The 24024-nt window shown below is 43.2% G+C and overlaps 1 protein-coding gene and 1 long non-coding RNA gene across 3 annotated transcripts in view; one reads left to right on the top strand and one right to left on the bottom strand.

The window, feature by feature from the left end:
* PCDH19 (protocadherin 19) overlaps positions 1-24024 on the top strand; it is a 140191-nt gene that overhangs the window by 104446 nt on the left and 11721 nt on the right. The gene's annotated exons all lie outside the window — the stretch shown is intronic.
* Positions 859-11529, bottom strand: LOC310698695. The gene is made up of 3 exons (XR_014521705.1): positions 11332-11529; positions 7184-8220; positions 859-1133 (listed from the first exon to the last, which is right to left on the bottom strand). It is a non-coding gene; the product is annotated as an uncharacterized lncRNA (long non-coding RNA).

The raw sequence follows: 24024 nt of genomic DNA, 5'->3' as shown, positions 1-24024 counted from the left end.
CCTGAGCCCTCTCTGTCTTAGGGAATGTATTCATTCTTGTAAGTTTTTCCAAAACTCGCAGCACCTGGGACCTTCTGTTAGTTAGAACCATGCAATTATCATGAACAGTTTTCACCATCCAAGGTCGTAAAAAAACAACCTCTGCTTCTTGCATCTTAAACATTTCACACTGGTTATTTGGAAGACCAGGATTGTCTAATAACCCCCCCCCCAAAGTTGCTAACTTGCTTTTTTAAAACTAGCCTGCTAGGTGCTGGCAGAGAATGGGTGGGGGGACTTTCTGCATTTCTGGGCTGGGTAGAAGAGGTGACTGCACTTCTCTGGCAGCTCAGTTGTTGTCTATGCTGAGTGGAGAAGAGGAGAGAACAGTCCCTCCCCTGCCAGCCTACTCAGTCACTTGTATGGGATTCTGAGCACTCTTCTGCATGCAGTTCTTTGTTGCTTGTGGCTGCCAGGCTAGTGCTTAAATGCAAGGGTAGTAGACTCCTTCTCCCGCATTGTTGGAAATTGTGTCCAAAGGGCTCCCTCCTTCTCTTGTGTCCCTCAGGCTACTAAACTCTGTATATGGCATATCATGGGGAGAAAAAAACACTTGTGGTGCATACATTTAAAGCACATTCAACATATTTCTAAAGCCCTTGACATACCCCAAAGAAACCTGGGAACTGCAGTTTCCCCCTCATAGAGCTACGATTCCCAGCACTCTGAAACTACAATTCCCAGGATTCTTTTGGGGGGAAGCCATGTGCTTTAAATGTGCATTGGATGTGCTTTAAATGTATGGTGTGAATATGCCCCCCTTCTGTTGAAAATGCCCACTGCTACTGTCTCCAGCCCAGGGAAGGTGATTGCTGCAGAAGCCTTTGGTGTTTAGGTGAGCACAGTTTAGTTTTTACATGGTCCTGCTTTCCAGTTACCTTGAAGATTGGGAACCCATTCCACAGCTTTCTGGAACGTATGAAATAATTGCATGCAAGTTTCTACTGCTTTCAGTTCAGCAGATCTCCTTTACTTTGTGTGAACCTTGAGGCTCATTTACAGTCTTGGCTTTCCATATCTGTTGTGGCAGCAGGTAAGGGATATCTGGGGCCTGCAGATGGGTGCAGTGCATCTTCTTTTCAAGATATGCACAACTGTTGATTCAGAATATAAGAATTTAAAAGAGTAATGTTGGATCAGACCAAAAATTTATCTAGATATGGGATCCTCAATGTGGCACCTCAGAAACCACCTTTGGTGCCCATCAAGGTCCCCTGCCCCTCCTAATATTTTTTAAATGAGGTGGATTTGTTGTCGTAGTTGCTGAGGGGCGGGGTCTCAGGTTTATAAGGACTTGCCTGCTTTATATGTCTGTGTTTTATTTGTTTTGGGGTGTGTGTAGTTGGTTAGCCTGTTGTTTTGGGAGAAGGAGTGGCTCCTGAGAATCTTAGACAGGTTCTGAGCACTGCCTGTTGCTTTTCTGTGAAATGGGTATTTTGTGGTGCTTATCTTAGACCATTGCAGTGTGTCTTGCAGTTGCAAAACATACACATCCCCCCCCATTTAATATTTTGTAGATTTTGTTAAAACAAAGTGCGAACATAAAAAAGAATAAAAAATGTAAGCCATAAAGTGTCACTGCTTGGAAGGATAAAAGAATTCCAAAGGGCTCCAAAGGGATAGTAAAGTATTGACTCGTACAAAGATCCCCTTTACAAATAATAAAGATTTGTAAAAATAAAAAGTATTTTCCACCTGTGAGTTCCATCACCATTGAGAATAAAAGTTCTATAGAGTCTTAGATGAGCCAGATGTTTGCATATACTGGTTACTCTGAGTAGCCATGTGCTTCAATATTTGCATATAAGAAGTAAAACCATGCCACAAAACAAAAAACACTAAAAAACCCACCGTCATTTGAGCTCTGCCCTTTACATACTTTTAGTTTATGAGATATCTTTAAAAATATATTTTGGGTATTTTGTGGTGCCTTGGGGACCATGACAGTTTCCTGGATGCACAGTGTTGGAGAAAAGCAAACACATTTTCTTCTCTTGAATTTATAGTTAATGCATGTGTTACTTTAAACTCCAAGAGGGCACTAGCGATCCAGCTACTCCCTGCTTGTAGTCTCTCTCTCTAAATTAATTCTACCCCTAAAAAGCTAGGCCATTTTGGTTTATATTTCTTTCCTAATATTGAGCCAAGATGTCAGTCATTTTCTCTCTCTCCTTTCCACTCATTCTATAAATAGTTTCTGCATTAATAAAGCCTTTGAACTCCAGAAACTGTAAACAATTGCTTCAATCTAATTCACCCAAGCTGCAAGGACTGTTAATACAACGTCCTCAGCAATTTTCCTTTTCCTCAGGAGTAAGTTATAAATGCATGTGAGAGCCATCTGAGATTACTAATATGAAGGCTTTTGCATAGCGCTGATACACTAGGGTGTGGAACTGTGTTTCTCTGTGAATGATGAGTGCTGGGATTGGCAGCATGTCTCAGTCTCCTTGCCTGAAATTGTTCATAAACGTCCCTAGATTAAATATTGTGACTCAAATGTGCTTTTCCTCTCTGAGCTCATAAAGGAAGGCTCTTTGTGAAGCACACATTCCAAAAACATTTAGTAATATCACTAGGAATTAGCTTTTTCCTACATCACCCCTTTGCAATGGATGAAGGCTTGTAAACACCACATAAAATAAAACGATCGGTCCCTCTCATTTTTCCAGCCTTTCCCTTTTGCCCTTCCTCTCATGGCAGCATGGAAACCAGCCTTGCCTGTGTGCCTTGTAGCTCCCCCTGCCCTTGGCAAGCAATCAGGAGAACCACTGACAAAAGCTTTTTCCACTGGGATAACCCCTCTTCTCTTTTGTAGCTTCACGGGCATCATTCAGCTGGTGCTTTGTCAACTTCTGACTGTTCTAATTGCTTAATTATCTGTGCTGATGGAGTCGTCAAGCTTGTTAAAACTTTGCCCCTTGGAATATTGTGGGGGATATACAGTTCTGTCTCTGGGAAACTGGTGCTGCTATAACGGCTTCAACAGCAATAGATTGAGAGGGTGGCATGTAGCTTAGTCTTCCATCTATATGTGGCTTTGTGTTTCTTCATTTTGGGTGTGCATCTGTATTCTCAGACCTCACGACATTGAAATGTTGACCTCCTTATTTTATTCATAGGAAGCTGTCTTACATTGAGTTGGATTATTAGGCCATCTAGTTTATTATTGCCAGCAGCTGCTCTCCAGGGTTTCAGGCAGGGGGCATTCCCAGCCCCACCTGAAGATACCTGGCATTCAACCTGGGATCTTGTGCATGCAGAGCAGATGCTCTGCCATTGAGCTGTTTACCCCTGCAGCCTTCATTGCAGCTTTTGTAAGATAATATTCTTAGTTACCTGGCTTTCTTTTAATTATCTTCTCTTGCATTATTACTTCTTTCTCCTGCATTTTGCTCCCTTTCCCCGGTACGCATCCTTTTGAAAGCCACGTCTTCCCCAACTCTCTTGCACCACTACAGCCCTGCTTATTTCCTTTACTAGGTGACGCGCAAAATATCAGTGCATTACCATCCTGATTCCAGCTTGCCATCCTCTTCTGCCTTCTTCCCCTTGTGCCTCATCCAATTTAATTAATTATACTTAGCATTAGATGCAGCTTGTCAAAGTTTGAGCACCCCCTCCCCAGCCCCCTTCTGAAGTTTAATGTTTTTTTAATTCTATTGCCTGCTGCATGGCTAAGTGTTTTCTAAATGACTAGACTGCATAGTGACAAGAGGCGGGGGTTGCATCTGTGCACCAGACATGGAGGAGGCGTCAGGAAGACTCCCCACGGAGATGGTTCGGCAGGATTTCTATAGGGCTACATTTGCCCTTTCAGAAGAGGAAAGTTACTCTCAAAGTTCAAATGGAGACTCTGGTTGGTGTTGTATATGGAGGAACTAGAATCAAACTTTAAATATTCACCAGCTCCAACCAGGCTCCTTTCTGGGACTGAATTCCTGCTGTTCCCAGAATGTGAGAGTTCCATCACTCCCTAGCATTAAAAACCCTGTTGATTCCTTGTGGGGAGATCAGGGAGGCTTATTGCAAACTCAGATAGAACAGCCAAATCCAAAGTTGCTTCTATTATGGAAGCCCTCTTTTCTAGAGTCCAGACTGAGGCTGAGTGAGTAGTTTAAGTACTTTGGGGTATGGAGTCAAGATCACATAAGAAAGATCCCTGATGGATAGCTCCGCTATAGTAGAGCATGAGACTCTTAATCTCTGGGTTGTGGGTTCAAGCCCCATGTTGGGTGAAAAATTCCTGCATTGCAGGGATCAGGGGTCAGCAAGGTTTACCTCTCCTGGACCAGTTCACTTCAGCAGAGATCCCTTTGTGGGTCGCATTGCACGCGCGCCCGTGATTCCCAGCATCTGTGCATGTGCAGACGCGATTTCCGGTGCTGAGGAAGCGAGTCCCCGTGCCACGCTGCGCTGCTTTAGCGCAGCACACGGAGACTTGCCAAGCGGGAGGCTCGGTTTGGGGGTGGCTTGTGGGCTGGTTAAATGACCCCCGTGGGCCACTTGTGGCCCATGGGCCTTAGGTTGCCTAACCCTGGACTAGATGCTCCTGGTGGTCCTTTCCAATTCAATGATTCTATGAATTATCTGACTAGTTACAGACCATTAACCAGAACTTCATATGCTCTGTAATAAGTTGTTCTTTAAAAGCAATCTGATTTTTGCACTAAGGAAAGCTGGATTCTGCATTTTCTCTCTGACTCTGGGTCTCTCTGTCTCTGTCTCTCTCTCTCTCTGTGTATACATTGCACCTAGTATTTAATCATTTATTTTGGATGTCTGTCTTTTTCATATTTTTTGCTAGTCATAGCTAAGGTTGGGGATCTATTTCAAGACCCCTAAGCATCACGCTCACTCCATACCCATCACTGTTGGTCCTGATGATTAAATGGAACCTCCATAGGCAAAGGTAGCGTGACTCTTGAATTCCATTTCCATTTCATATCATGCTTATATCCAGTGTTTCCTGCCTAAAGGAAGCCCAAAAGAGCTAACACCAAAACAGAACAGCAACCCAATTAGCACAAATTATCAGAATGCAAGTTAGTGCAACAAATCATAGCATATATCAACGTTTTAGACAAGCAAAAGCTAAATTCAGCACAAAACATTTAAAATAATGTGCTAATCCTGTTAAAGCCTTGCAAAGGTCTTCCTTCTGGCCTTATTGTCCCACCCCATGTCCTAATACTCAGCCTCCTTTGTCTCCTGGTCACTGCAGTCTCTCTTCAGGCAGCAGAGAGCATTCCAACATGTCCCCAGCTTTGTTTTCAAGGATGACATCACACTCTTTGCCTGCTCATCACCCCAAAGGCACAACCTCTGGCTGCCACTGCTAGTGTTATAATGGCAGGATTTCCTCTGTACAGCAGCAGCCCAGGTCTCTCCCATTTGGCAGATCAGTGAAGAGTAAAGTTCCAAAGATGCTGCTGCATTTTTAAGGCATAGGGAGCTCATTCACGCATCACCAAAAAGTGGAAATGTACCACCAAAAAAAGAAGTCATGCACTGATTAATATGCATAGAAACACATTTATAAACTATTACAATAAAGGCAGAAACCATTTTGTGTGTCCAATTGATGCCCTCCTCTGTTCGTACAACTAAGGTAAAGGGACCCCTGACCATTAGGTCCAGTCATGACTGACTCTGGGGTTGCGGCGCTCATCTCACTTTATTGGCCGAGGGAGCCGGCGTACAGCTTCCGGGTCATTAGGCCAAGGGTTGAAGGTTGCGATAGAATTCATCATTCATACAACAGCCAGTGCTGGATTTACGTATAAGCTAAACAAGCTATAGCTTAGGGCCCCACTCTCATGGCCCCCCCCAAAAAAAATTAAAGGGAAAAAAATCCTGGATGTACATTTCCAAAATATAAGATAAAAAACAAATAAAATAGAACCTACATACAGCAACAGTTTTTGTGTTGTGTAGGCTCCTATGATGTAAGTAATGGGCCCCGCCTGCTAGCCTGCTCCCTAAAATATCACTGGTTTTCTTATTTCTATATATAGGGTGCCTACATTCTGCATGGACTGGTTGCATGGCATATATTCAACACAAACAGCAGTGACAAATTTGTTGCTGACAAAGGACATCTGGACATATAAAGGGCCCCCTTACCTTCAGTACCTTCAGTAGCTTAGGGTCTCATCAAACCTAAATCCAGCCCTGACAACAGCCCATTGAATATTTGAAGATGGCTGTCATCATTTCACCTCTTAATCATTTCTTCAGGCTTAGTCTCCCTCCCTTCAAAAACCTACTGCCAGTGAGAGTAGATGGGCAGATAACCTTAGAAAACCTCTGGTTTGTGGCAATTTCCTAGGGTCTTATGTGTCATCCTACCCCTTACACCCTTCTCTCTTACCTGCCTGGTATTCAGAGCCCCATTAAAATGTTCCTGTCTGAGTATGGTACATTCAGGTAATTTTAGACTGCATTTAATGGTCTTGCGGGGGCCTCCCATCAGAATGTGGTAAGTTACCCCTGCTGTGTTTGAGGAGGCCATTCTGTTCAATCTGCTGGGCCGGGCCCTAGACTCCTGCCCCCAAAGTCCTGTCCTGATGGCTCCACTGTGTATGAAGTTTCTTTACACAGTGTCAGAACTTTTTGTCCATCCAGATCAGTGCTGCCTCCTTTGAGTGGCAGCAGATTCCCAAGGACTCAGACAGAGGGTATTTCTTGCCCTGCAGGCCTAAGGTCCTTTTTAACCAGAGATGCTGAGGATTGAATCTGAAACCTTTTGCACAACATAGAAGAGGCTTTGCACTGGGCTGTGTACCCTGCCCTAAGTGATGTGTGCCACTTCAGAAGAAACTAACACTGTTCACCTTTCTTCCCATGAACATTGCTTGAAAGAGGATCCCGGATTTCCCCTCATTAATGGGAGCTACCCTCACGCAGCTGAAAACTGTGCCAACTCTCTCACCCTGGCACTCTCTCTTTGTAAAGACTCCAAAATAGCTCCTTTTGATTCCCCACCCCCGCTTTTCTTTGCCCTGTGGTGGATCCATTCTGTGATAGGATTAATTAAGTCCTTGCTTACGTTCCCACTAGTGCCATAACAGCAACTGAAGTTCCTGAAACTAAAAGAAAAGAAAAGGAACACTTGGCACTTTCCCCCTTTGCCATCACTTACACTTAAGCTATTGATACTTGATTGGGATCTGTAGACTGTTGGGCTGGTGCCATGGAGCTTCTGAGCATATTCAATGGCTGGAATAGACAGAGGATTTGGCAAGCAGGAGGTCTCATTAGTCAGGCTGGCTGTATCTGACACTAGAGATTCCCATCTTGCTTGAAGAGGCACTCCCTTCCCTCTGCCTTGGCTGTCGTCCCAACAATATTTACATGAAGGACAACAGAGGGCCAGTGTTAGGTGGAGGCTGCCAGGTCCCAATAGGCAGGCTATTGAAGGGTGCCATGAATACACTTTTGACTGCCCGGTCCACCCCGAAGTTGATATTCTTGCCTTTGAGAGACGTGGGAAATGGTAGGTTTGTTTCCTCAAGCATGAAACATCACCATTATATTTACTACTGGGCTGGGTGAGTAAATAAAGGGCTGGTGGTGTGTCATTACTAAGAGTTAGGAAGCAACAGCCATAGCTCAGGGGAAGAGCACATGTGTTGCATGCTGAGGGTCCCAGGTTCGGACCCTGGCAGCTCCAGTTTTTAAAAAACTGCTTATAAGATAGCCATTCCTAGTCAGAGTAATACTATTCTGGGCTAAATAGACCAGTAGTTTGACTTTGAATAAGGTCACTTCCTGTGCCCTAAGAGCATGAACAGTGAGAAAATCCCTGGTCTGACTCTTGCTAAGGTGAGGAATTCGCATTAGGCTATCGCAGTGGGTTAGGAGGACCTTTAATCAATTTTCAGCTGGCATGGAAACCGTGGCTGTTCCTGGACTCGGATAGCTTGACCACAGCAGCTCAGGTATTGCACTTGGTCAAGAAATTGCAGTTAGAGCAGGAAACTGCAGCTCAGCTGCTAACAGGAGTGAGACACTGTCAGCATACCCCTGCCTGCAGTTCTCACTGTTTGCTTATCTATTCTGCAATCTGCCCTATTCCAAGAAGCTTAAATGGAAGATCTTTCCCCTTGGAATCACCCAGTGAGGTTGGTTAGGCTACTTGCTCATCTCCACAAACAGATCACCAAAAAGTACACTGACCTGCAAAAAGAAAAGAAAAAAGAATTATGTATGCTAATTAAGAAGCATTTTTAATAAATAAATAAAATACTATAATTTCAATACAGTGCACCCGCCACCACAAAGCAGGGAATACTGTGACCTGTGTCCCTGTTCTGTATCCTGCCTGGGTGCTAACTGTTGATGGGCAACTTCAAGGCCCCTGTGCTCTCCCGTGTTATGGTTCTTTATCTTTAAACTGAACCTTGTCAAGCCAGCTTGTCAAATGAAGGACTGCCCTCTGTTAAGGAGGACACTTGGCCGCCCCTAGGTTGGACTGTGAGAATAATTGAGTGGCCCAGGATCACCCAGGGGGCTTTATAGCTGAGCAGGGATTTGAACCTGGCTTGAGAGCCAGTGTGGTGTAGTGGTTAAGAGCGGTGGACTTGTAATCTGGGGAACCGGGTTCGCGTCTCCACTCCTCCACATGCAGCTGCTGGGTGACCTTGGGCCAGTCACACTTCTCTGAAGTCTCTCAGCCCCACGCACCTCACAGAGTGTTTGTTGTGGGGGAGGAAGGGAAAGGAGAATGTTAGCCGCTTTGAGACTCCTTAAAAAGGGAGTGAAAGGCGGGATATCAAATCCAAACTCTTCTTCTTCTTCTTCTTCTTCTTCTTCTTCTTCTTCTTCTTCTTCTTCTTCTACTAGCTCCTTACTAGTCACTGCTACCTCACTACTCTCATTTACACCATCAGCTTTTAGGATATAAGTGCCTTACATTACCTTTCAAGTCAATTAAAAAGCTAGTCAGGTCCCAGCTTCTAGTTGGAGAGCAGCAAGGTCTTTGGAGAAAAAATGTTCTGAACAAATTTTCTGCAGGTTAATTCCAGTTCTTTCCAGTTTAAGGTGTGCCCCACTGCTGCACCTTGGAATCTCTCCTCTTATTCCCCTTCTTCCCCACCCCCCACTGGCAATTTCAGTGTTTTGTATTTTTTTATATGAGCATAGTCAAGCGGTCATTTTCTGATTGACGCATAATTTTGAATAGGATGTTCTAATAATTGGATTCATTGTTGCAGCTCAGATTTGAATGCATGGCTTGTGTTGAATCGCAGGAAGACGAGGAATACTTGAATTTGTATCTGTGAGATTTGACAATAGGATAGAAAAAGTCACCTTTTGGATTGATTTGCTTTTATCTACTCTGGTCCCATTAAGCTGAAGGCAGCCAGTGTCAAAGGCATAAATGGAGACAAAAGACTTGCTTCCAATTGTGGAGAATGTGTTTTAAACAGCCTAGAAAATGTTTCCTACTCAGCAGGGTACAGTACACTCAAATGGTCGCATTAACTAGGAAATATATAACAAAGAGAGAGTATTTAGGGCAATCCCTCAGTATCCTGTGGTAATGAATTTTAAATTTCCGTAATGAAGTCAAAAGGCCTGTATTCTTCTCTCACGGAACGCAGTACAGTAACTCCCATTAGCATTAATGGGAATTGGGTATGCAAACTATAGAATCATAATGGATAGAGATGAAAAAGCCCTATCAGATTATTGAGTTCATCCCCCTTCTTAAGGCTCACCTTATTAATGCAAGCGGTCTTGGTGACAATGGCTTTAGTACAGAATACCCTATTAGCTACGTTGATGATTTAGCAGTCTTGCTTTGGGTATGATGCAAGGATGAAGAGCAAGCTGGTGTTGGGCCTACTGTCTACAACAAGCTTAGGAATGTGCCAGTGGGACCCACCAGATTTGTGGGTATGCAATAGACTAGACTAGAGTAGACTAGTAGACTTCAACTTTTTCAAACCCTTTAATTCAAACATGCACTTGGGGACCCATTTCCCTTTTTAAAAAAATCAATATATTTGAATGCTGTTGTGACCCCCCCCCACTGAACTATGATGCTTTGTCACAGCAGCCTTAGCTCTATACAAATAAATATTTTAAAAAATCAGTCCATAACCTGAAGACCAATGCCACAGACAGTGGGAAACTGAGTCTGGTCAGCAGGCCAGATTGCTATCTCTTCCACCCCATTGTAGGCCATCTTTGACAGGAGGGTAGGACTTCCCAACTGCCTATCACCAGATGTCTGAATGACATCAGGCGACCCTGTTTTGCCCACATGGCTTGAAACCAAGCCATGTGGGCAAAAGCACAGCCCATGGACCCTCCAAAATTTGATGCTTGCACTGGCTGTTTCAGGCTCATGTTCCTAGCATTGCTGGGAATAACAATTTCTGCAACCTTCGGTTACCTCAACAATGTGTCCGAGAACCCATCTGCACTATAGATCTGAAGCAGTATGGTGCCACTTTAATCAGTCATGGCTTCCCCCAAAGAATCCTGAGAATTGTAGTTAAGGGTGCTGAGTTGCTAGGAGACCTCCAACCCAACTTACGGAGCTACAATTCACAGTCAAGCCCTCTTCTCAAGGAACTCTGGGAACTGTGGCTACGTGAGGTGAATAGGGGTCTCCTGACAACTCACAGCATCCTTCATAGAGTACAATTCCCAGGATACTTTGGGAGGGAAGTCATTACTGTTTCACGTGGTGTGGTAGTGCTTTAAATATATAGTGTATATGGGGCCCTAGATCTTGTCTAGGCAAACAGCTCACCACATGGCAAGACTGTTTCTATAATATACCACCAGACTTCAAGTGAGTGTGCATGTAAATATTGTTTGATTAAATGTCCCAAGAAGAGAAACATCCATACACATAAGAGTATTGTTTCAGGGAGAAAGCTAGACTTGAACCTTTCTGCTGTTTTCTTTATTAACTTTTCTCTGTTTTCTATATGAACTGAGTTTTTCTCTTTGTTTCAAATATGAAGGAGCATGGGATTCCTATGACAATGCAGGGGCAGTTTTAGGAGAACATAGGAAGCTTGCTTTTGCCATTGATTCACCTAACTATATATTGTTGCCATGCTGACTGCCAGTGGCTTTCCAGAATTTCACACCCTTCAGGTGTTGTGGGTCTACAGTTTCCACCAACCCTGACCACGGCCATGGCAGCTGGAGCTGATGAGAGTTGTAGCCCAACAACAACCAGATGGCCATAGGTTTCCCATCCTTGTTTTAGATGGGTGTGGCTTTCCTACTGCTGTCACCCCTCTCCTGCCCTTCCTCGTTTCTCACCAGTTCCTCCTCTTTCCTCCTCCTGCCATATACCAGGTCAGACTATTTATCCATCCAGCTTTTTAGTGTTGACTGTCAGCAACTCTCTGAAATCCCTGACAGAGGTCTTTCCCATGATGGGCTAATCGATCAATTTTAAAACTGGAGATGCCATGGATTGTATTTAGGACACTTAACGTACAAACCATGTGCTCTACCACTGAGCTCTGGTTTCTCTTTAGTTCTTCAGTTGCTGGGAGCAGAGGGGCCAGCACATATCTCTGACATCACAGCAGCACAGCCAAAGGCTGCTGGAGGTGTCACCAGCAGCAAACCCCTTACAGTATAAGATTGTATTTACTCATTGAGGAAGCCAGTTGTGCTTCCCTTGTTAGAAACAGGTACCTGAGGCTGAACAAGAATGACTTGTGCATAGCCACCCAGTGAGTTGCTGAAGTCCATAGCTGAGAACTCATGTTCAAATTTAGCATCCTGTCTGTTGAAATAAACCACCTTTCTTGTTATTTTTGCAGCCTGAGCAGCTGCTGTTTCCTCTTGTTTTCTATTTATCTGCCCACTATGTCATGAGAAAATTATCTCGGATGTAAATAACCAAAGGTGTCACTCTTCATGTGCTACATGAGTACAGTAAACAAGAAGGAATTAAATTATTAATGGCTATATAGGCTGGGAGAAAGAAAAGGCCAGTGACAGTTTTACCTGGTGCAAATGTGCACAACTCCACTGCTTTTTACAGGGCTACAGCGATTTCTGCAGGCTGCGGATCTAACCTCTTTAGCAGGGTGATCACAGTAGAAATTACCCACCTGCCCCCAGCTCCCACCAAGCTGGATTCTCAGACCTTGGGCCTGTTTGGTGGTTGCTTGATAAATTGGTGCAATTCAAATTCTCTTCCTCCTTCCCCATTAAAAGAATTTCTTTTTGAACCAATGCTTCTTTTGCCCAAACTCTGTCTATTTCTTGAAATGGTGGAACAGTTCAATTTGTGTGTCTGATTTTTTAAAATTATATATATATATATAGAGAGAGAGAGAGAGAGAGAGAGAGATGTCCTGAGTTGCTGTAAGATGTATTTGCCACTTTCCCCTGCTATTAGCATCTTCTAAGCATTATCCAAAGGGAAGCCATGCCTGGATTATATTCCTGAGGTTCTCTGATTAGCAAATGGAGAAGGCTAAGAGGTGAGAAATATTATGCAGTAATTCTTTCCCATCTTGTCTCCTGACATTAAACCGTGTGGAGAGATAAGGAAGAGAGGCAGCCTCTTAATTTATGAGCGAGCAATGATCCATCCACAGAGGGTGACTTGCATTTCACTATGGATGGCTAAGCAAGTGGGTTGTTCACTAACCAAGGACAGTGGTACCTCGGGTTACAAACACCTCAGGTTACAAACACTTCGGGTTACAGATTCTGCTAACCCAGAAGTAGTACCTCATGTTAAGAAATTTACCTCAGGATGAGAACAGAAATTGCGCTGTGGCGGCATGGTGGCAGCGGGAGGCCTCATTAGCTAAAGTGATACCTCAGGTTAAGAACAGTTTCACGTTAAGAACGGACCTCCAGAACGAATTAAATTCGTAACCAGAGGTACCACTGCACACTGACTTCGTTCCATCCTGTGATTGATAAATAAATAAATACAGTAGCCAAGAATCTTCCACAGAAAGTAAAATGAAACAAAAACTTCCGACTGCTTAAAGGCATTTCTGCTTCAATCGATTTGTTATGCAGATGTAAAATGTAGATTGGTCCGAAATGCTCATTTGCATTACATATGTCTCTCTGTCTCAATCTATTTCTCTCAACAAACATAAGCAGTATCCTGTTTATTGGATCAAACGAGGGATGTAGAACCATTTTATTTCTCATCTGTGCCACGTGTGTTTTTTAATTCACTGGTCCATTCTGCCGTGTTTCCACATTAATCTGCATTTTTTGTATAAACACACACACACAAATATGTATTTTATTTCAAGATATGCATTTTTCTAAGTGTACAGGCTTTAACAAGCTTTATATACTGCACAATCAACAAAATATATACATAAAACAATGAAAAACATTCACACAAAAATACAAATAAAATCAAACTTATATAAATTTTTTAAAAATATGAATAAATCCAGAAGTCCCCCCCCAAAAAAAAACATAATAAAATTATATGTGTGCGTAGGCTTGCTTTTTTTAAGCACCAAAAACAACATAGCGAAGGGGTTTTCTTAATAATATATACTATTCTCAGTATGCTCATTTCATTTCTAAATGTTTTTTCTTTGTCAAAATGCACATTTTGGAAAGACATAGTGATACCTTTTTGAGCTCTGTGTCACAACATTCATAAATGCAAAACCTAACGGATAGCTAAGCTGCTCTCTGCACATTTAGTCGGAGCAGTGTGGATTGAGTCGTTTTGTACCCGGAATTCAAGATGATCGAATTTCCCAAGCATTCTAGAATCTGCTAAGCTGTTGGTTGTCAAGTATTAGCTTCAGCTAGAAGCTCCTGGCATTGATTTATGGCTTTCTAGGACCTGGAACTTCTCAAACAATTAAAGTAAGCTGCAATTTTTACAAAATATAGTTCAAATTTGGTATGATTTGTTAGAGCAGACCAAATTGTCACATGAATGCAGCGATGCGAACAGAGCTACAGATTGTGAATTATGAACATTGCTTATCGATCAAGGATGATGTATGTATCTCGCTCTCTCCTTTTGTCATTGCTTGCCAGCTTTATGTATTGTATGATTCAATGTTTAAAAAGTACAGGGAGGGAGAAAAGAAAGCAAACAAGATGCCCCCTCTGGTGCTTCCATTTCATTTCAATGTAGTAGCTTGATTTGTGGTCCTGTGCTCACTTACCTGGGAGTAAGTCTCATGGAATTCAGTGGGATTTATTACCTTGCTAAAAAGGCTGCCAGAGAAGGGATTCAGGTCCTGATTTAGGCAAACCATCTAAAAGTTGTGAAACACACAAAAAGAGGGATGTGAAGGGGAGGCGGGGGAGCATACTTGGGCACCAATTCCTAAAGTTCTTACAACTGCTGGGATGCAATAGTGCTGGTGTCTGAACAATTCTCTATATCTGTGATCATTTACATTTTCCCAGCTTGAGTGTAGACAATGGATGGATGGGGTCAGAGGCTTCTTAGAAAAGAAAAAGAAAAAAGTAAGATTGTGTAAACTGTCTCTAAGTTTAAATACAGTGGTACCTCTGGTTACGAACTTAATTTGTTCCGGAGGTCCATTCTTAGCCTGAAACCGTTCTTAACCTGAGGTACCACTTTAGCTAATGGGGCCTCCTCTTGCTGCGCGATTTCTGTTCTCATTTTGAGGTAAAATTCTTAACCCAAGGTACTACTTCCAGGTTAGCGGACTCTGTAACCCGAGGTGTTTGTAACCCGAGGTACCACCGTACAGAGTTGTTGCAGAATGGTCTCTTTGCTTTCCTTTCCCCAAGGCTCCCAACACAATAAAATTTAAAGTTGCTTTCCAGATGCTGTCTGGGAGAGATGGATAAATGTGGGTGAACACTGAATGCAATGTTTGATCCCTTCATGTTTACTATTTATTCATATTTATTATTCATAAATTCAGGCACAAATGTTAGGCCTGCACCCCAGTGACATATTTGCATTTTATTTTAAGTTTGATGGCCCCCACCCCCCGCCCCTTGCTATCCATTTTTGCAAACAGGGATTTAATGATTTACTGTTTCCAAACCATTGCTGTGGTTCGTTCTCTCTCTTTTCCCTTCCTCGGCATTTTAGGGAAAGAGATTTCTAACATGGAAAAGTGATATTTGAATACATTCCCCTAAGGCAATCAATTTACTTTTAATTTGTCTGGAACTAAGCTTTCCTTTGTTGCAATGAGAAAGGATTGAAACTGCTGTAAAATTTATTAGCTTCCAGGAAGATTTTGAAATGAATTTTTTAACAGTCGTGCTGTTTGCTCGTACCCAGGCATGGTGTTGTACTGATTGCAGTAGCACCACGGGGGTGCCAAAAAAATGCACCAAATTTTCACTGTGGCATTGTGCTTTTGTTGGTAGGCATTCCTAATTAGGGGCGACAAAACCTAGCTAGCCATTTTCCGGTACGTTCCTTCATTGTCGTTTTATTTGCATGCCGAAAGTGGATCACAAACTCAGGAAAAAAAGTACATAACCAAATACAGTAAGCCCGAAAGTTGGGCTCACTTTATCTCAACTTTATGCAGATGGTGGTAGGGAAATAAATAAATGAATGGAGAACTGGGGAAACCCACCATTCTCCTCTCTCCATTTATTTATTTTCCCCACTTGCACCCAGCGCTTACAGGACTTTGGGAAGGAAGCAGGAGGGCTCTGGCAGCTTCCCAGAGCCCTTACATGGCGATGCCTTCCGGTGGGAGGGCTCTGGGAGCACCCCAGAAGCTGGTAAGCAAGGCGCCGCTTTGCTTACCAGCATCTGGAAAGGTCTCAGGGCTTCCTCACTGTTTTTTTGGGGGGGGGGGCGTTTCTGCATTTCCCTGACTTTTTGTGATTTTGCACTTGCACACAGACCCCCAGATTGCTGTTCGCTTGCTAACTCTTAGTAAACAATGCACAGCCTTTTAAACAGCGTGTGGGATTATCGTTTTCGTTATTATTGTATGCATTATTATTTTTTGCATTTTTATATTGTAAACTGCCCTGTGATCTTTGGGTGAAGAGTATGCTATAGAAATGCTAATAATAATAATGATGATGATGATGATGATGATGATGTTGCTGCAATATTTCAAGGCAATTGACAAGCAGATATGAAATATCAGCCAATTTAAATAGTCATGCAAATATTAATAGGCCAGACATTTTATGTTGCTAAATATACTCTAAGATGAAACAAGCTGCTAATAATTCATATTAAGAAAGGGACAGGAAACATATGTCCATGCAGATTAACTTTTCTCAGCCCTAGCAACATGTAAAATGGTTAAGGATGGTGAGAGCTACAGTCTCCAGCAATCTCTGGAGGGGCCACAAGTTCCCCATCCCTGTAATGAGGCCTGACAATACAAATAAAGACAGCAATATTAAACCAAATAGTTGCAGAACCAGTACATCTTATTCAAATCTATATATTGATCCATATATATAGACCCATATATCAACATAAAACTATATATTAACACCACTTAAGTCTGAGCCCTGTCCCATCCCCCCACCCCGTCCCCAGACAATGGGCCCCTGAAACATCAGGAGCAGCCTTTATAACGGGAGTCAGCAAGAATCTTGCTCTATAATTTTATCCAGTATTCCGGTGCCTTGAGAATCTATTTCTTTTTACATGGAATTCTTGATGGTAGATTCTACATGCCTTATATGTAGAGAGCCCAAGATTCAATCCCTGGTATCTCCAGTTACTAGGAACATGAATCAGGCAATAAACATCTTTCTTGGACATGGAGAGCCACAGTTACTCAGAGACTCATTTCACACATAACACTATGCCAGACCATGGCTTTCTGTGAATGTGTTCAGGCTCCTAGGAAGAAGATAATTTCTGCTTTGGTCCTCTGCTGCTGCTGCTGTGTGTTAAGCCATGATTTGGCTTAGCATGTCATCTAAACACAGGCTTGTGGTCTGTCTGAAGGAAACAAACCATGAGCCTGGATTTGGATGAGATGCTAAGGCAAACCATTGCTCATTGCAAAGCAGTGAATGTAAGAATGTAAGAACATAAGAAAAGTTTGCTATATCGTGCCAGCATTCTCTTCTCATAGTGGCCAACCAGATGCCTGTGGGAACTCTCAGCTCCTGTGGTTTCCAGCCATTGACATTCAGAAGCATCCCTGCCTCCAGCTGGGGAGGCAGAACACAGCTAACACTTCCAGTAGCTCTCAAAAGCCCTCCCGTCCATGAATTTGCCCAGTGCTTTTTTTAAAGCCATCCAAGTAGGCTGCCATCACTGCCTCCTATGGGAACAAGTTGTACTTGTGTTCATGAAGAAGTACTTTCTTTTATCTATCTTGAATCTTCTAATAGGAGCAGCAGGAGCAGAGGAGGAGCAAAGCAGTGGCAATATTTTAGCATTACATTGAACTGTGCCAGGGTAAATAGTAGCAGGCCAGATGAACAAGCAGTCTGACCTCATAACAAGGCGAATTCCTTATGGCTGCTGAAGCGAGTTTGGAATCAGGTGAACCATGGCTGATGAAATTTCAGAACTTGGAGAGGGGTTCGTGCTTATGGTCACTGAATAGTTATAGCAGTATTGTTGCTTTCTTTGACCATTTCCAGGGGGGGGGGCAGTGGTGAAAAGTAGAATAATTCTGGTGGAAATTTGGGAGTGCAGTCACAGCTGTTTTGCTAGGGGTGGGGGAAGGCACGCTTGCACCATTTTGTGGTCCTGACTCTTAGCCTGCTCTTTCAGATGTGGATGCCATTTTGTGTTATGACACTCCTGTCACCCCATGGCAGCCATTTTGTGGCACCTGCAGCATTTTCTCATCATTTCAAATGTGCCCACTTGCTCAAAACACTTGGCGACTCCTGCATAAATACTTGTATCGTTAGCGTGCCAACTATCTTGAATGTAAGCACATGACATCCAGAATTCCCCTTGAAGCCTGTTTTGTCTTAAGGAAAACTTTTAGTAAGAAACAGTTTTGTCTGTATTGGTTTTCTTCAATGATGCTCAAAAGTAGGCAGACACCTGTGCCTTCTCTGCATGCTTCCTCTCTCTTCCATTTTTAAGAGACCCAGCTGCTTCAGTTCCCTTTCAGTATGAAATAGTCCAAATGGCTTCTACTTATATGGCTCTTCAAAATCCCTCTGACATGATTGGAATGAATTGTGCTTCTCTCCACAAAATAGAAGCTCTGGGGTCTATTGTGATTGCCCAGGCTGCATAACCATACATGCCATCAGAGCGTTTATCAGTGATATTAAATCCCTAAGCACTTGTACCTCAGTACGTTTCAACTTTGCCTCTGTGTCTGGTGCTGGAGATTCCATCACCAATAATTCAATTGCTTAGGAGAGCTGAGCAGGTCAGTCTTTCAATCTTGTTGTGTGCTCGGCTACAGTGAATTTGGATTTGAAATATATGGAAGTATATGTGGTCATATAGCACCCAAATGCCAGCTGATGCATATTTTAATTGCATGCACTGGGTACTTTTGTTCTCCCTTTCTATTCCAGAGCAGAGTCGGATGTAATATAAAATGAGAATTCACAGCGGTGTGTCCTTCAAGCAGAATGCATAAGTCGAGCTAGTGATTCCTACTGCATTTTCAATTTTGTATGGCAGGCATATTTATTTATTTACTTACATTGCCATAGTGCAGTTCTAACCATGCCTACTCAGTACTGTTTTCTTCTAAGTGTGACCGTAGAAAGGTAAGGTACATTTAGGCTGAATTCGGAGAGGAAGGCCATATTGGTCTCAATGCTCGAAAAACAAGTGATGGTGCCAATTTTTAGAATGGTGTGGGGGAAGGCTTGGAATGTTAATTTTATGCATTTCCCCTCTACCCCAAGCCCACTTGTGAATCAGGCCAGGCTTCCTAAACTTTGGGCAGAATGGGTTCTACCAAAGCTGTCCTTCCCTCTCTACTGTTCTTCCCCTTTCCATCCAAAATCAGCAACTGCAATAGTTAGGAGAGTCTTTACTGAAGGCTGCCCAGTGGCTCTCCGACACGGCAGCGATATGGCCTTGATTGCAAGGATCAGTGGGAACTACCAAGGGTCTAATCCCCCCCCCCCCATGAGCCACTGAAACTGCCTCCTCTTGTAAGTTTTGGAGAAACTGGGGAGAGTCTTCTGGATTGTAGTAGTATAGCTCACATAGGTGGGAGGAACGCCTCCAGGCCTCATTGTTCTCCTGGTAACAGTAGTGATCGTGAGAAGGCGAACTTTAGAACAGGGCTGGAAATAGCAACAATTTACTTTTGCAAAACGAATAATTTTATGTGAGGCAATCTGTTTTGATTCAACCTGAATCCAACAGGTCGGATCAAATCTAATATGGGCTCATTTGCGACAAATGAGAATGTTTTGGCCGTCTTAACACTCCTTTTCCATACGAAGATACTGGGCAGGGAAAGCTGACATTTTGGAAATTGAAGTGGTGCATCTAAGGAACATGACTTCCCCCCAGATAATCATGGAAACCATAGTTTATTCCACACAGAGCTATAGTCCCCAAAGGCTATTAACAAACTACAGTTCCCAGGATTCTTTGTGGGGAATCATGTACTTCCAATGTATGGTGTCTACATCTTCTCGCAGCCTTAACACCCACTGTTTCTAGCGGTTGCAGTTTGCTTACATTTTGCTGCACTGATATGAAATCATTTGCATACCATCTCCCTGCCCCCAAACTGTAATTTCAGGTTCTCCCTATTTCAAGCTGCTCTTCGAAACCAGTTTTTGAGCAGTATTTCTTGAAGCCCTCTGAAAGTGAAAACCCTCTTAGATATTAGAGTCACAGTCATGTTTTCCTGATCTTATTAAACTAGCTTCATCTGCTCAGTAGCAGCCTACCTCACAAATTTGAGGAGCAGATAAAAGGGGGTGGGGAGAGCTACCTATGCCACTCTTAAGAAAGCAACCCTGTGCACATTTTCTTGGAAGCAAGTCCTATTCAAGTCCCGTTTGGGAGCATGTCCCACTTGCTTAAAAGGTAAAGGGACCCCTGACCATTAGGTCCAGTCATGACCGACTCTGGGGTTGTGGCGCTCATCTCGCTTTACTGGCCAAGGGAGCCGGCGTACAGCTTCCGGGTCATGTGGCCAGCATCTGGCGAACCAGAGCAGCACACGGAAACACCATTTGCCTTCCTGCCGAAGTAGTACCTATTTATCTCCTTGCACTTTGATGTGCTTTTGAACTGCTAGGTGGGCAAGAGCAGGGACCGAGCAACGGGAGCTCACTCTGTTGCAGGGATTCGAACCGCCGACCTTCTGATTGGCAAGTCCTAGGCTCTGTGGTTTAACCCACAGCGCCACCCGTGTCCCTTCCCGCTTGCTTACTTCTAAGCAAATGCACATAGGATCAGGCTCTTTGGTGATGAAAATGCAATAGACAGCTAGATTTTTTGTTGTTGTTTTGCTTTTAAAAGAGCAGCCTGCACTTGCATCTTCTCCTTATTGAACCCACCTCACATTTCTCTGTTAACATGATCCAGGAAAAGTGCAGCCTGGTCTTGAAACCTAGTTCTGGGTTTTCAGTCTTGGCTCCAGTTTAAACCCATATCTGTTTGGGTGAATAAGAGGCTTTAAAAAAACCTAAAGCCTGGCCTGGTGTTGTGTTCAGTTGTCGGAGGAGGCTTGTTCACTCCCCCCACCCCATTCCACAGCTTACCCAGGGAGCTAGTAATGTGTTTCTGTAATAGACTTCTGTAAATGCAGTGAAACCGAGGGGGAGCCGCAGTCGTCAGGCAGCCGAGCTTAGCACACACTGTGGGCCTAACGGCGGGCAATTCCGGCATGATTTTTTTTTTTTTTTTTTGCTCCTGCAAGGTCCTATTTGTTTTCTGCTTCCTATCAGCACTGCTCCAACATGAAAATAACCACCATTTCATCTCTGGGGCACCTCTGAGCTGGGCCTTCTGCCTCCCTCTGTGCCTTCCTGCCCCTTCCGGCTTCTTTATTTTAACGATATGGGCTTCGTTCTGTCTTTAGGTGAGCGGCGGGGGAAGCGCCAGAGTTCCTCGCTACTGCTTTTTACCTAAGACTTCTGTGAAGCAATTTGGCAGCTCTGCAGCCAGCCCACATCTCAGAAAGCCTCACGGCTCAGACCTTCTCGAATCAATACAGACACAACATGTCTGTGGTTGGGGATCATTATTAGCTGCTTTGTGTGACAGTCCCTTGAGGTTGGAACAGAGGTGGTTGGAAAAACCGGGCTCACTTGGGGTTGTTAGCTGTACTTCTCCGAGAGAATGATATTTCTGCCACAGTTGGCTGAACTGAGGTCTTTTCATACAGGATGGGAATTGCTTTAAACTTTGACCATGGGAAGAAGGATTGGTTGTTAAACCGTTCTGGGAACTGTAGCTCTGTATGGGGAATAGGGGTCTCCTCTCAGCACCCTTAACAAACCACATTTCCCATTATTCTTTTGGGGAAGCCAAGGCTGTTTAAAGTGGCATAATACTGCTTTAAGTGTATAGTGCAGATGGGTGCCCTCTTTCCTACTAATACACACAGACACCCATGCTATTTTTGAAAAATATAATGCTTTGTTAATAATTTTGCAATTATTAGAATACTTGTATTACTTAAATACCCATATGGTCTATTGTATCATAATTTGTTTTGTTTTTTCTTCCTCTTTCATATTACTCTCTCACTAAAAACTTTTAATAAAAATATTATTTTTTTAAAAAACCAACCACACACCTATGCCACTATTCCAGACCATGTTTTAAAATATGCATTCCCAGGGTTGTCATATACAGCAGCCAGATCTGCAGCCACGAATTTTGTGGTGAGGGAATCTAAAGGCTGTATGGGGTGTGTGTGTGTGAATTTATGCAGACATACAGTCTATAAGTCATGACCATAAGAACAACGGCAACCCATGCAGCAACAAATGTTTCTCAATATATTATTATACATAGACCGCTTAAAAATGCAGGATATAAAATACAAAATATTTCAACGCAATAAGGTGATGTTTTTTGTTAGAAGACAGAGAAGGGCATAGCTTGCCTCCTGCAATGTAGATGAGGAATCCAAATTGGTTTAATTTTAGTAATATGCTGAAAGGTTTTGCATTTAAAAATTGCATTTTGATTATGTACAATAATACATTGAGTAAAATTTGCTGTTTCTTAAGATCTTGGCTTACTTCATAGGGTTGTTCACATGTTGCATTTGACAATTCTGCAAGGGCTCAGGGTGAACCATCAAGGGGGAAGAGGATGAGTACCAGAGCTTGCATATGTCTAACTGGAGCTCAGGGAGAGATTGACAGCCTCACAGTTGCTAGGAGAGCATGCCTATATGGTTGTATTCAGCAGTGGTACGTCTGTTATACAGGCAGAAATCAAGCTGCTTCCCACTCTTGTGGCTGGCATGCTGATTTTGCAAAAAGGTTAGGGCTAGTGTTACAGATGCTGCAACTGCCATCACTTTCCAAGGACAATCCCCATTTCTTAATCCCTGTCCCTGGTAATTCAGTCTCCATTTTTTACTTTTCAGGCTGTCTTGTCAAAATGTCAGCGTGAGTTGTGAGCATTGCCATTCTTTGCAGTTCAGCCACTTCTCCAGGGTCTCTAAACCTTGGAGTGGAGAGTGGACTTGTCTCATCTTTGATGCGCATGCATATTCATTGACACATGAAAACTAACGTGTTATGCAGTGCACACCCTCCAATCTCAAACAGTGCAGTTGCTGTGGTGTATTCTGAACTCTGCAGGATCAGACCAAGTACCACCTAGTACAGCATTTATTTATTTTTGTGCAAATTCCGGAACTACGTGGTCCAGCATAAACTAACCAGTGGCCCAGCAGTAGGCAGTCACCTGCCTTCTGTCGTCCTCAGCACAGAGCTCTGGGCTTAAACCAGTGAGCCTGCTGCTCTCACACATTGTTTAAGGCTACGATCTGTCACTTTGAGGCAATTCCCAACCTGGGCTGCAAAAACAGAAAGAGGTTGAAGGATGCCTAATGGCAGCTTGGCAACATCAGTGGAGTACAGATAACTGGAAACTTATGGACATTTAACTTGTGTATATTCAGCTTTACGCACTTGGCAAATAATATAATAAAATGGGGGAGGAAAGGGGGAAGCTGTCTGGGGGAAAAGACAATCTGGGATTTTGGCAATCCCATCCACCATCGAACCCAATGCATTTTGACTAAATGTGATTTTGGCTTTAGGCTCTATCCCCAGGACATAACCTTTGTGTAAGTTGAGAGTTGCCTATATTTAGTTGCTCTCTCTTGTGTGATTGAAAGCATGGGCATGTGGTAGTGTTCCTTCATGTCCCAAGCCTTTTGTCTCCTTTTGGGTACAACTGGATATAGCTAATAGCTCTGTTGTTGCCACTCTTTAGATCTGCTGCCCTGCCTATTCTGCATTGAGGGAGAATATTATTGAGGGATGCTGCTGCTGCTGCTGCTGCTGCTGCTGCTAATAATAATAATAATAATAATAATAATAATAATAATAATAATAATATATTATACTCCACCCATCTGAATGAGTTACCCCAGCCACTCTGGGCAGCTTCCAACAAAAAATAAACAAAACATCAGGAAAGGGGAGAAGAATTCTGCCTCCTGCATAGATTATACAAAGAAGCCTGAATGGAGCATTAACCATCAATTTCCTAATTATTGTGAGGGGTATCACAGAACAACTTCCTAACTGGTAGAAACCATCTACAGTGATTACACTGTAGATTACATACACTTCAGGTTACAGACGCTTCAGGTTACTGACTCTGCTAACCCAGAAATAGTATCTCGGGTTAAGAATTTGCTTCAGGATGAGAACAGAAATCGTGCGGTGGCGGCAGCAGGAGGCCCCATTAGCTAAAGTGGTGCTTCAGGTTGAGAACAGCTTCAGGTTAAGAACAGACCTCCAGAACGAATTAAGTTCTTAACCCGAGGTACCACTGTACCCCTTAACTTTGATTATTAACCCCCACATTTGCAGTTGGACTGGGAGCTTTCTTTAAAAGCAAACAAAGTTTATCAGTATGCAGATTTC

Source organism: Podarcis liolepis, assembly GCF_965112155.1.
Source record: "Podarcis liolepis genome assembly, chromosome: Z".
NCBI lineage: Eukaryota > Metazoa > Chordata > Lepidosauria > Squamata > Lacertidae > Podarcis > Podarcis liolepis.
Note: the sequence above shows the minus strand (reverse complement) of the source record. Positions and strands in the feature narration are given on the sequence as shown.